Below are 13,792 nucleotides of genomic sequence, written 5' to 3'. Positions count from 1 at the left end.
AAGTTGGCAGCCTTTACTTTGGAGCAAATGTATATTGGGTCAGAAACATAGTTTAGGATGCTGAGACTAACATGTATACTCAGCCTAAGATAGTGGCATGGAAAAGGACTGACAAGGACAGAATTTGCAGGAGCCAAAACTGTCTGCTGGAGGAAACTGACAAGTGGTCTGAAAGCAGACTTGGCTACAGTCAGTACAAATGCAGACATGACATCCTGTTGCGACCTACAAAGATACCATGAGATAACATGCTGAAGAAGAAACCATTGCTGGTTTCTCTGGCTACACGCTAGGCAGGAGTGCAACCAAGCAAGACTTGCTCCACTGAGCTGGTCAACACCAGATTGCAATAAAAGCAAGTGACTGAACACAGAATTCAACTTCGAGATTAGAAGAGAAATATTGTGCCTGTAAACAGAGAAAATTCACCTCAGGTGCCTTGTGCTGATCAAACGTTGTTTCAATCAGTCCTTGAAAAACGTCTTAGTAAACCAGTCAAATCCGTAGGATGCAAAACATCATGCTCAAACACTAAAAAATTCACTAAGCACTAAACAAGTTAAATATTACTGTGCAAATTAAGTTGGTGCCAAATACTAGTCCTTGGGTTGTCCGATTTATTGATCTAGATTCTATTTGTTTGCGAAAACCTCATGAAACATAATAAAATTTAAGATTCCATTGTTTGTGTTCCTCAACTATTCATCTAGATTAGGCAGCTCACCACCACTTTCTCAAAAGACATTAAAGGACAGGCAATAAATGCTGGCTCAGCCAGGAACACAGTCATGCCATGAGTGTATGTTTTTCCCGAAAATAATTCTGTGGCAAGTTTACTTTATTGAACCCTGATATGTAAAATCCAGCTGGACAAACCAGTTATGAAAGCAAATTAGTTCAATCTTAAGTTGCGACAGCATTGTGCTTATCCTCATCAGATAAATCTGCATCAAACATTTACAGATGCAATTTCAAACAGCTTGCAGGGAGCATACAAATTGTTTGAAAAAGCTGCACTGGGTCTGTGAAGTGAAAAAGCTTGCTGAAGACAAAGGTCTGAAACAGGACGTTATAATATGGAACAGACAGATGCAAATCCAATACAGTGTTTCTGTTTTCACAAAGGAGTACACAAATAATCTCTCAAAAATGTCAGGGAACAGAGTCTAATGAGAGGGAGGAACTGAAGGAAATGGCATTGGGGAAATTGATGAGATTAAAGACTGATAAATTCTCAGAGTCTGATAATCTACATCCCAGAGTACTTAAGGAAATGGTCCTAGAAATATTTGATGCATTGGCCATCTCAGAATCATAGAATCCCTACAGAATGGAAAGTGGCCACTCAGCCTATCGAGTCCGCAGTGTCCCTCTAAAGCACATTCCACCTGCCCCAGCCCCACATGTTAATATATTAATCCACCTAACCTGCGCATCTTTGGACTGTGGGAGGAAACTGAAGCACCCGGAGAAAACCCACACAGACACAAGGAGAACATGCAAACTCTGTAGAGACTATGGCCCGAGGCTAGACTCAAATCTAGGTTCCTGGTATACTGAGCCACCGTGCTGCCCCTCCACGTACTGTTAGTTTTTAAGGTTCTATAGATTCGGGAACAGCTCTTGAGGGTCGGAAGGTTAATAATGTAATCCCATTAATAGAGAGAAAACAGGGAATAACAGACCAGTTTGTCGAACACGGTAGTTGGAAATTCTACAGTTCATTATAAAAGATTTAACAGCAAAGAACTTGCAAAACATCGTCAGGGTCAGGCAATGTCAGTATGGATTTATGAAAGCAAAATCATGCTTGACAAATCTACTGTCATTTTTTAAAAATGTAACTAAGAGTTGATAAGGAGAAGCCAATGAATGTGGCATACTTGGACTTTCATAAGGTGTTTGATATGTTTCTGAATAAGATATTAGCATATGGCATTAAAGCACGTGAGTGTGGTGGTGTACTGACATAGTTCGAGAACTCGCTGGCAGACAAGAAATAAAAAGTAGGAACGAACAGGTCTTTTTCAAAGTGACAGGCAGTGACTAGTGTGGTGCTGTGGGGATCAGTGCTTGGACCTCAGCTATTCATAATATAAATTAATGATTTAGATTAAGGAACTAAATATACTATCTCCAATTTTGCAGATGACACAAAGCTGGGTAGAAGTGTTAGCTGTGAGAAGGATGCAGAGATGGTTCAGTAATATTTGGATAAGTGAATGGGCAAATGCGTGGCAGATGAAATACACTAAGAACGAACATGAGGTTTTCCACTTTGGTATCTGAATGGTGACAGATTGGGAAAGGGGAAGGTACAACAAGATTTAGCTGCCTTTGTACACCTTGCTGAAAGTAAGAATGCAGGTGCAGGAAACATCCACAACTGAACACAACACTCCAGCTGAGGTCTAACAAGTGTCTTGTACAAATTCAACATCACTTCCTTGCTAGTGTACACTATGGCTCACTTAAAGCAGAGAGGATTGTGTGCTTTCCTTATTGCTCTTTCCACCTGTCCTGCCACCTTTGATGATCTATACACAGAGACACCAGTTATCTCCATGCCAGCACCCTCTTTATAAGTATACTCCCTATTTAATGTTGTCTTGGTGTTTTTCTGATCAAAGTGCATTACCTCAAATGTCTCCGTGTTGAATGTGCATTCATATGCCACCTACATGCCGACTACACCAACTTGTCAATTTCCCTTTGGAGATCCACACTGTCCTCCACATTGTTTACAATTCTTCCAAATTTGGTGTCATCTGCAAATTTAGAAATTGCCCTCTGTACACCAAGATCCAGTCAACATATATATTCAGAAAAGCAAGGGATCCAAAACCAACCCCCTTGGGATCTCCACTACAGACCTTTCTCTAGCTTAAAAAATATCTATTGACCCTTCCTCTCCTTTTTATCCAATCAGCCAATTTTGTAACCATGTTGCTGCTGCCCCTTTTATATTATGTCCAACTACTTTCCTCAAATTTTTTGAGACACTGCACGAAATGCCTTTTTAGAAGTGTACAGCAAAACCTTCACCTGAATCAACTCTTTCTATTACTTCTTCAAACTACTTCAAGTTAGTTAAACATGTTTTGCCCTTTAGAAATCCATGCTGATTCTTCCTATTCAACACATCTTTTTCGAAGCGACTATTTAATTCTCTCAAATAACTGTTTCCAAAAAACGTTTCTCCACTATTAATGTTACATTAACTTGTTGGTTATGGGTAGATCATTTCAAAATTTATTCACCCAGGGAGCGCTCAGGTTGCAGCATTCTCTGTCACAGAATGTGGTTAGGCCAAAACATTAAATGTTTTCAAGTTATATATAGATCTTAGGGATTAAAAGGCACGCAGAAAGCGGGAACAAAGTACGGAGATGGATGAGCAACCACAATCATATTGAACAGTTAAGTAGGTTCAAATGACCTAATTTTGCTCCTATTTTCTATGTTTTTATGTTTCAAACAAATAGTTACAACAGCAACAGCAAGCAAACATTAAAATTCTGCCAAGACAGGACGGTATTTTGGTGCTCTGTTATGACCAAATTCCAATTTCATCATTTCCAATTTTGTAACGTTCAGTCAAGAAGCCTTTAGCTTTTATGTTAAAAACTTATGTAAGAGAAGACCTAAAGCCATGTGGTGGGTTTCATATTTTAGTAGCGTCCAAGTTTTATGCTTAAATATTGCACATTCCAATACTGGAACTTCAAACATGTTTCTGAGGATCTGACAGAACAATTGCCCTGAAAGATATACAGCACCTAAAAAGAGAATGAATATTGATCACGTGAGAAAGAAAAGATTATATATAACCTTTTGTACTGTACCAGGGAGGATACTGGCAACAAGAAGAAATACACCATTTTAAGTACACATAGTCCCTTTTAACTTGTTCATAGTCAGAAAGTTTTATAAGGACAAAAGTCGTATACTCCTGGATGTGAACTCAGTAATTCAAGAAAATACTGCAGACGCTGGAAAACTGAAAAGCAAACCAGAAAATGCTACAAATGTCCAGCAGGTCTAAGCATGCCTGTGGCAAGAGAGTTAACTTTTCAGGTCAATGACCTAGTCTGACAAAGAGTCAATGATCTGAAATGCTAACAGTTTCTCTCTGCACAAACGCTGTAGTCTAGAGTACTTTTAGTATTTTTGATTTTTACTAAATTATTACTAAACATTGCCATCAGTTCTAGGAGTACTGACAGATCCAAAGATCTGGGAGCAGACAGCATTAGAGGCTGAGCACTGAGAATGCATCATGGAATGTGCATAAGGGAGTGAGTGTTCAAAAAAAACAGGCTTGCAAAAATCTGAATAATGACACCAATACTCTAATTTATTCTCTATATAGCCTTCAGTTAATGCCAATGGCACTCGGTCACAGAGAGACTAAGCTTTTAAACTTATGTAGGCAAAGTGCAGCCTAGTATTTTTGAATCTAACCTTTTGCAATTGTACATGAACAAATGTTGCTGTGATTGCCTCAAGTGATACTCACTATTTTATGCATTTTAACTACAGAGGAATAAATCAATAATTGAAATCCATCTGTGTCTCATCTAGTGTTATGCTAGTCCAGCTGTGGAGAAATTGAACAAGTATATACAGTGGTGTGATATTTGTGGTACACTGGTATTGTCCCTACCAGAATCAGGACACCCAGATTCAAGATCCACCTGCTCAAGAGGTGTTCATCTCCATCTCCAAAGAGGTGCATTAGAAAATTCTACATGGTGAGCAAAAGGCTTTGAGATCAAGTTCAAACCAAAACAAAATTTTATTTAAATTCTTGCACCAGTAGAAAAATTGCTTTTAAGATAATCAGTCCTCTTAAGAGACTGGCTGACATCATTAAAAGTTCCTATCTGAGGCAGACTTGAATCCTCGAGAGCTTTTTTCAGACCACAAAGGCTATTTCAAGGGAAATCAAAGGTTATGGGGAAAAGTAATAATAAGTTAGTAAAAATAAAAATTGGAATGTTGAATAGCTATGATCCTACTGAACTGCAGAGCAGTCATGAGCAGCTGTATGGCCTAATCTTGTTCCTATTTCTCTTGGTCTCAAATGCTCAGATCTGTACATGATCCTTCAGGAGGAAGCTTTCCCATTGTTTCCTGCCTTCAGCCAGTTCTCCATTTTTGCAGTCAGTGTACAATTCATGTTTATGCTAACCAATTCTAGCACATAGAAAGCTTGAGAGAGCGCTTGCTGTGAGAGTTTGAGAGAGAGCAGTCAATCTGGAGGAATCTAGGAATTCAAAATTATCTTCTAACTAGACTTGCATAATTCAGAAAAAAATCTACACCATCCGCATGGAAAGAAATGAGTGCTTGATAAACAACCTGGAATTTGCTTTCAAACAAAATCAACCACTGATGTTTAAGAACAGGCACTGAGTAACTGACTTGTGAGGTTATCATTGAGTTCTTGCAGAAAATCAGCTAACAAATATTTTACAGGAATGCTTACTTGATATTTAATCTCCAGTTTGTTGAGAGATCTTTTTGGGAAATGTGAATACATTTAAAATGTTCGCAGCATTAGGGACAATACACTTACGTAGCTCAGAAGTTACTTATTCATGTATGCTTCAATACTTGTCAAACTATTGTTTGTTGAAAATGTAATGGGGTTGCTGAAAACTCTCCAGTCATTCTGGAGAAAAATATTCAGGGGAGCTGAACCTCATAATAAAGAAGGTTATTACCACAGAATTCATTACCATGAATAATCTTAATGTCATGAAATGTATTTTTGTTTTAAAACCTTACTTTGAACAATAGGAATCTCAGTTAACCAGAACAAAATTACTTAAAAGAATTTTAACCAATTTAATTTGTTAATTTACATGTAATGTCATTCAGCAAAGTTTGTTTTCATTAAATCTGCAGTTTTGCATTACTAATTTTTCAATGCTTTTAAGCTGTATTTCCTACTTTATTAATTTTTACTTGTTGTATTGTCACAGTTAAAACCATATATACATAATATCAGCATAGTCTTACCAGACCATAGGGCAGCTCTCGAACGAGATGTGGTGGCTTAACCCGAGGGTCACTGCGCATGAAGCGAGGGGAGAAGTTGAGAAGGGGAGTGCTTCATGGTAACTTCAGCTGGTACGGGAACTGAATCCATGCCATTGGCACCACTCTGCATTAAACTGGCCAACCAGCAAACTGAGCCCCATAAACAATATGAAGGTCTACAAAAGTAAAACTCAAAACAATTATCGCCTGGCAACATGACCATGACCAGAAGTTAGTGAATGGCCATATTCACTTTTCTTCAGCTTTAGTCCTTATGACAGAGGCAACATTGGCCAGAATTGTACAAGTTGTTTAGTGTAGATCTTGCATTCATTTCACGTTTGCTCTAATGAAGAGCTAAAGTAAAATAAACCTCATTCTACACAATAACTTGACAAAATTTGTTTCTCAAAAAATATTTTTTGGCTTATTCACTATATTAAGTGGCTGGATGTGCTTGGAAAAGCAGATGAGATTTACTCAAAATTCCAATACCAATATTTCTTATTTTAAAGTGGAATTTATATTATGGCCATGTTTTAAAGGTAGAGGGATCCAGATTACTGCTGAGGCATTAACCTCAATTAGTAATAAAGTTTTTAAAATATTTTCCCCCATTTGCAAAAACATCCGCTACAGCCGGTCAAAATATTCAGTTAACTATGATCAGTCTGTGCTTCTAACATAAATTATTTCATCCTTTAATTTCAATCTGATTGGCATCCAATAGTTCAGTTTAAACAACTGTGTGCTAAACAACTATCTGAACAGGTCTCTCCATTGGATATGCTTTACAAGTTCTAATAAACTTTAAGAGGACAGGAAAAATAAAATCAAAAAATGAAAAAAGTAACAGAGGAAACGCATGAAAGAAGAACTGACCAAACAGCTTCAACCAAACATGAACAGAATAATGGAATTCAACCTTACTGCAAAATCCTTAGGATTTAAAAAAAAAATTGACTTCTCCAAATCACTATCAATCAAGTAGGCTCTTCATGGAATAAACACCCCTATTGTGAAAAAATAGCCTATCTTTTCAACTTCATGAGAAAGGACAGGGGTCGGCTGGTCACCATAAAGTCAAGTTCATATGTTGTAGTGAGAATCATAGAATCCTAGAATCCCTACACTGCGAAAGCAGGCCATTTATCCATTAAATCCACACCGACCCTCAGAAGAGTACTCCACCCTGTCCTTGTAACCTTCTGTTCCTATGGCTATTTCATCTAGCCTGCATTACCCTGGACACTGTGGGCAATTGAGCGTGTCCAATCCACCTAACTTGCACATCTTTGGACTGTGGGAGAAAACTGGAGCACCAGAGGGAATCCATGCAGACACGAGGAGAATCTCCACACAGACTGTTGAGCAAGGATGGAATTGAAACTGGGTCCCTGACACTATGAGGCAGCAATGATAATCACTGAGCTAATGTGACATTCCATAAAGACTGCCTTGCTGCATTTGAGATCAAAATCTGCTGGAGTTACTGTGGTCATCACCTTAAGAAGTTTTGCATCTTAATTTTGCCATTATACTAAAGCCAAGCAGAAACAGTCACAGCAGGAAGCAAACAGATTTAAATACTGGAAGGTGTTAAGATCCCAGACCAGACAGCCAAACTTGTGTTATTATCTGGCTCAGGACTATTAACCTTTTTTCCTTTAAGTACACAAAGTCAAAGATCCAGGAGACTTGCAAAGCAATAAAAGCATAAAATTCCGTGGTTTTGAGTATACAACATCCAACTTTACATTAGACATCAGAATAGTAATCCTTATAGAAATCAGGCTGTAATCAAACATGCCACAGCATACATCATGAAGCAAATATGCTCAAAACAGGTTTCTCAACAACTCTTCCCCAAGATGCTATTGCCATGGTGAGTCACCAAATCTCATTAAACTTCACAAGAGATCACAATTCTAATTTTTGCCAATCAGGCCATGAAACTCCTACGTTGACTCATCATTGACGGTCCTAACGTTTGCTCCTATTTGATCCTTTCTTTTCCTAGATCTTGCATCAAAGAGCATAACAATCCATGAGTCAGTACGGAAAATCCTTGGAAATTGAGTTTTCCAAAAAAAGGAGTGTGGCATTCAGTCATTACAATTAACAAGGGGCAAATCATTTGTCAGGATATTTTTTCTGTAAACAGAGATAATCATTTTATGCCTGCTTGACCAGTACAGATCTATTACCATTGAATTCAATATTGGATATCCGGTCACATCTAATTTCACCTTATAAACAACAAATGGCTTACAGTACCTTCAAAGATTGTGTTATTCGTTTAAAATAATTTTCTATATGCAGAAGCAATACAGTTTGAAAATAAATTTACCAAGGAAACCATAAGTATACTTTGTTTTACACAAAGTTTAATATAAGTTTTATAAGTAATCCCTTGAATAGATTAGCGATTGTATAGTAACAAGGTGGTTAGGTTCTAATATTACGATTAATTTCAGATGTCATGGCCCTTTTACATTGAATTATTATTTCATTTTGGCCAGTGGCTATATAATCTAATTGAACATTCTTCATGTATGACAAGCAATTCAACAATAAACAGCTTCAAAGCAACCTCCAATCTTATGTCCACAAATATTTGTTAGTTGGTAATGATTAACAGGAACTTGACCTGCTTTTTCCATTCACTAATCAATAGCAACTGGTCTGTCAGATTCCTGTACTGGTAATCATATTTTATAAAAATTATTCTGCTTTCTCCTTTCATATATATATCTCTCTCTCTCTCTCTCTCTCTTTGTGAGGTGGCCATTTATTTCAGTTCAAATGTACAAACTCAAAACTCCCGAATCATTTACGTAATATTGTTCTGGTTTCCAATAATAGATCCTTTGGAAAGCTTCCCATTCCAAATATCTCTGAATGCCACTTCATCACCCAGCAAGTGTCGGGTCTTGCATTTTTATCCATCACATTCCAAAATAGACCTTTATTGAGTAGAAAAGGAACACCAATACATAGTCTTGCAATATGAAGTTACTCCCTTGTTTAAATTGTTGTTGTAATATTGTTATTTAAATTATGAACTATTTCTTTTTGGCCAGCTTTCAAATTTATTAAGTGCATTTCAATAGGAATATTATAGAAGCAGCCTATTTATTTTAAATGTCTTCCATACTTTTCAATATCCCTGTCTGCCAGGTTCATAATGTGAACAGTAGTCCTTTCAGAAGTGAGGTGAAAAAAATGCTTCATTCAGAGTTTAGTTGTGAGAAAACTAATACATCTTGTACATTACCATCATGTAACACAGTGAGGCTTTGTTAGTCATAATTTCCATGTAGTTTTCTTTTGCAGATAAAGACTTTATTTTTGAGATACAATTTTATTTTGCCTGCATTTTAGAAAAACTTTATATTGGATATGTCCTTTGTAGAAATTGGCCAGATAGCAACCTTCCCGTGAAACCTAGGACAACCCTCTTTTTTTGCAAGGCAAAAAAAAAGAAAAGCATCTCAAAGTAATTCAGAATGGTTTAGTAAATAAAATGCTGAGTCTAAGATTATACTGGAAGGGCGACCAAAAGCTTGTCTTTAAAAAGCTAAAGGAAAAAGTAGGGAGACAAAATTCCAACATAGGCCTTAGGAATCTGAAGACAAGGAGACTTTGATTGTTGGGAACATGCAGAAGAGCCAGAGGAACAAAGTATTCCAGAGGACAAAATGAGGGAGTAGAAAAGGCATGACAACTACTCCTCAGATTTCCAATTTGCCTTGCTGAAGTGCCCAATCTCTTGAAAACAGATAGAGCTAGGTGGACATCAGGAATATGAAAAACTAAAAAGGCATCCATTACACTGTGGCGGAGCAAAAGGATTCTCCAACTATTATTACACAACTGTTCGTTAATGATTTCAAGATGTCTTCCTCATGCCATAAATTAAAACACAATTTTTATGACAAACAAATTTTGCAACATGGCTAGGCTCTTAATCATTTGGTGTCAACGTTTAAGTTACAGAAAGTTACTTTCAGGTACACCATTTATCCTTCATGTGTGAAAGCATGCTATTATCCCCTTTATTACCAAACAGTAAACACCATTGAGTAGACTCTCACCCAATGGATCAAAAAACATTAAGAAATAAGTATCTGATTATGATTAAGACAAAAGTAGATAGATTGAACTTCATCAGACAAGGAATACTGTAAAATACCAGTAAAAACTGAGTTAAAAATCACACAATACCAAGTTATAGTCCAACAGGTTTAATTGGAAGCACACTACTACTTCCAATTAAACCTGTTGGACTATAACCTGGTGTTGTGAGATTTTTAACTTTGTACACCCCAATCCAACACCGGCATCTCCAAATCATGAGTAAAAACTGAGTTTGTAAAACATCTGTTTAGTTTCTAAAAAAGAATTAAACATGACCAAGCCAAAGAGATTCTAAAAAATGTAAAACCTGTTCCATTACATATACGTAATACCAAATATGGATCTTTGCAGAAGGTAATTGAAACTAATGATCGAAATAAGCTAACATAAAACTTGAGGCCTGGAAACTGATTCTTCTTTTTCCATTTTAAAGACGGAAATGTTCATCACCTTTAAGATGATTCAACTTTGTAAGCAATTCCTTTTGGTCAAAACCATAAGTTTCAAAAGCATAGATAAAGCAAAACAAAACCATCTATATTGTTAGGTCCCTAGAATACTCCAGCTTTAAAGAGATACCACTATAAATATAAAACAATTGAACTACTAAAATCTATTTGTCTTAGATATCTATAAAATTCAAATCTCACAAATATCTTCTTTGATCATTCATGATATTAAAGAGTTAATGTGCTCTGCTGACCTGCAAGAAATTGAATGCCGAGGGTAGAGTGGTGTGTCTTTGTCTTAAAGGTAGAAGGTGGGAGGTTTACATTCCCATCTCTTGCCATTCAGAGATGAACTGCATCATCACCACTTATTCAGAAGTCAGTTGGAACGCTGCAACTGAAATTCTGACTACTCCCTATAGTTTAAAAAAAATACAATTCACACCAGATCTGGTCATTAAAGGATGATTTGCAGTACATTGTTTCTGGAGGTGAGGTGGCCACTGCATTGCATCTTGAGTGGCATGTGTTTGTGAGGTAGTGACTGGGGCTTGTTTGTGGGCATTACTAACTGCGATATAAAAATTCTGTACAAAGGAAGGACTTTTTCCTTTGTTCAGAGACACCCTGGACACGACTTGCAAGTATGGCAAGGAGTGTTCACAGTTTCTCTAAAGCTTGTATTGTACTGTGCTTAATAAAAGTTGGTTGTTGTTCACAGAAATTGGCATGCTGCAGTTACATAAAGTGTGCAAGGACCTCAGGGAAAAATAACTTAATACTCTCTCAGAACTTGCCCAATCTAAGCTGGAATAATGCATTGGATGATTTTATATTTTTGTGAGTGAGGTAGGAGATCCAACATTAAACGTTGAATTGCAAATTAAAAAGCTCAAAATCCTTCAGTAACATAGAAACTTGTGAAGATAGAGTATATGATTTTTTTTCAGAATTTTAGAATCCCGACAATGTGAAAGCAGGCTATTTGGTCCATCGAGTCATAATGCAGCCCCCCAACCACTCCCCGAAGAACATCCTATCCAGGCTCTCCCCTATCTATACCTGGAACCGTGCATTTTCCATTGTTAATTCATCTAGCCTGCACGTACCTGGACATTATGGGTGATTTAGCATTGTCAATCAACCTATGCTGCACACCTTTGGTCTGTGGGAGGCAACTGGAGCACTCGGAGGAAACCCATGCGCGCGCGCGCGCACACACACACACACACACACACACACACACACACACACACACACACACACACACACACACACACACACACAGTCATCCAAGGATGGAATCGAACCGGAGTCCTTGATGCTATGAAGCAGCAGTGCTAACTACTTAGCCACTGTGCCACTTAATTTCAGCTTTAATTCTCTGCACTCAAAAACTGATTGAAGACTAAATCAACTGGCACCTCCCCTAGAACACTTGGACAGTTATTTGGTATTCAGGTGGTTGAGAGTTATGGCTGGACTATACAATAACAAATCAGATCAGACGCCATCTCTATACCCTCGAAGGGAATTCAGGCAGACAGGAATGTAAACCATCACTAAACAAATTATTACAGCTCATAATTCAGTTTTGAATCCAAGACAGCTAGCATAACCAAAATTTAAAGAGATAGGATCATTGAAAGGTTCCTTTCTTCATAAATTATAGTTAACTAGAAGTGAAATGCAATTGTTGTTATTTAACACAGAAAACCTTGCATTCAGCTTGCATGTAAAAATTCATTACCCAATGAACTTAGGAGGTTAGCCATAATTTTATGTAAATTCAAAACATGTTAATTAAAGTTAACATTTCCTAAATCAAATTGAGCCTGTAATTATTTTTGTTTCGAGAATAAACATGCAGTCATGGGCATTCATTAGTAAAAGAGCTAAAATCAACTTTATCCAGAAAGAATTTTAAAAACTTTAGAAATCTAGCAGTTGTTTTTAGTACTTTACAATTTACTATTTAGCAACTAGTTTTCATATCAAATTGGGATTATAACAATCCTGACCACCTCCAACAATTCCACATCATACCAAACTTATCACTTCACAGGGCAAATGTTAACGTATAAATGTTAAGTTGTATTTACAACAAGTTGACATCTTGGACAACAAGCCAGTGAATGCCCCTTGAACAGTAAACACTTGTAAATATTTGCATGTTTATAATGATGTAAAACACCTCTCCTTTGTTCAAATCATCGGGGAGGTGCACTCAAGTGGGATGCAATGCTTCCCTTGACCCTCACCAATACGTCTTCCCTCACCATATGATACAATGAAGATTAATGGAAACACACTCCAAAGCATGGCCAATGGCAAGTAGAAAGCATTGGAAAAACTGAGGAGGTCTGGCAGCATCCATCGAGACTGAAACAGTTAACATTCCAAGTCCAGTGACCCTTCGTAGTGACTGATGCTGTCAGACCTTCTCAGTTTCTCCAGCACTTTCTGTTTGTGCTTTAGGTTTCCAGCATCCACAGTTCTTTATTTAGGGTTTAGCCATATGCAAGATCAGAATTTGAGTCTTTAACCAGGCAGTGGAACATTTCAGAAATACGGCTGCTGGACAGCCTAAATTTTGATTCTGGAGGGACTATTAAATCTCTCAAAAAAAAAACAAATAAATAAAAGTCTGAGAGAGCCCTGGGGACTGTACAACCCCTCTCATAATAGTTCTAGAAAAAAGTCTCACATATCCTCTGGTAGATAAAAAAATCTCAAATTGAGATGTCTAAAAATTACTGTTGTGGTTCTGTTCGCCGAGCTGGAAGTTTTTGCTGCAAACATTTCGTTCCCTGGCTAGGGAACATCATCAGTGCTATTGGAGCCTCCTGTGAAGCGCTGCTTTGATGTTTCTTCCGGTATTTATAGTGGTTTGTTCTTGCCGTTTCCGGGTGTCAGTTTCAGCTGTAGTAGTTTGTATGTGGGGTCCAGGTCGATGTGTCTGTTGATGGATGTTCTTGCCGTTTCCGGGTGTCAGTTTCAGCTGTAGTGGTTTGTATATGGGGTCCAGGTCTATGTGTCTGTTAATGGAGTTTGTGGATGAATGCCATGCCTCTAGGAATTCCCTGGCTGTTCTCTGTCTGGCTTGTCCTATGATGGTAGTGTTTTCCCAGTCAAATTCATGTTCCTGGTTGTCT

The 13,792-nt window shown here is 37.5% G+C and overlaps 1 protein-coding gene across 1 annotated transcript in view; it reads right to left on the bottom strand.

The window, feature by feature from the left end:
* psmd1 (proteasome 26S subunit, non-ATPase 1) overlaps window positions 1-13,792 on the bottom strand; it is a 104,066-nt gene that overhangs the window by 53,061 nt on the left and 37,213 nt on the right. The window lies entirely within an intron of this gene.

The sequence above is a fragment of the Hemiscyllium ocellatum genome, chromosome 13 (assembly GCF_020745735.1).
Source record: "Hemiscyllium ocellatum isolate sHemOce1 chromosome 13, sHemOce1.pat.X.cur, whole genome shotgun sequence".
Lineage (NCBI taxonomy): Eukaryota > Metazoa > Chordata > Chondrichthyes > Orectolobiformes > Hemiscylliidae > Hemiscyllium > Hemiscyllium ocellatum.
The sequence above is the reverse complement of the archived record's forward strand: the minus strand, read 5'-3'. Positions and strand labels throughout refer to the sequence as shown.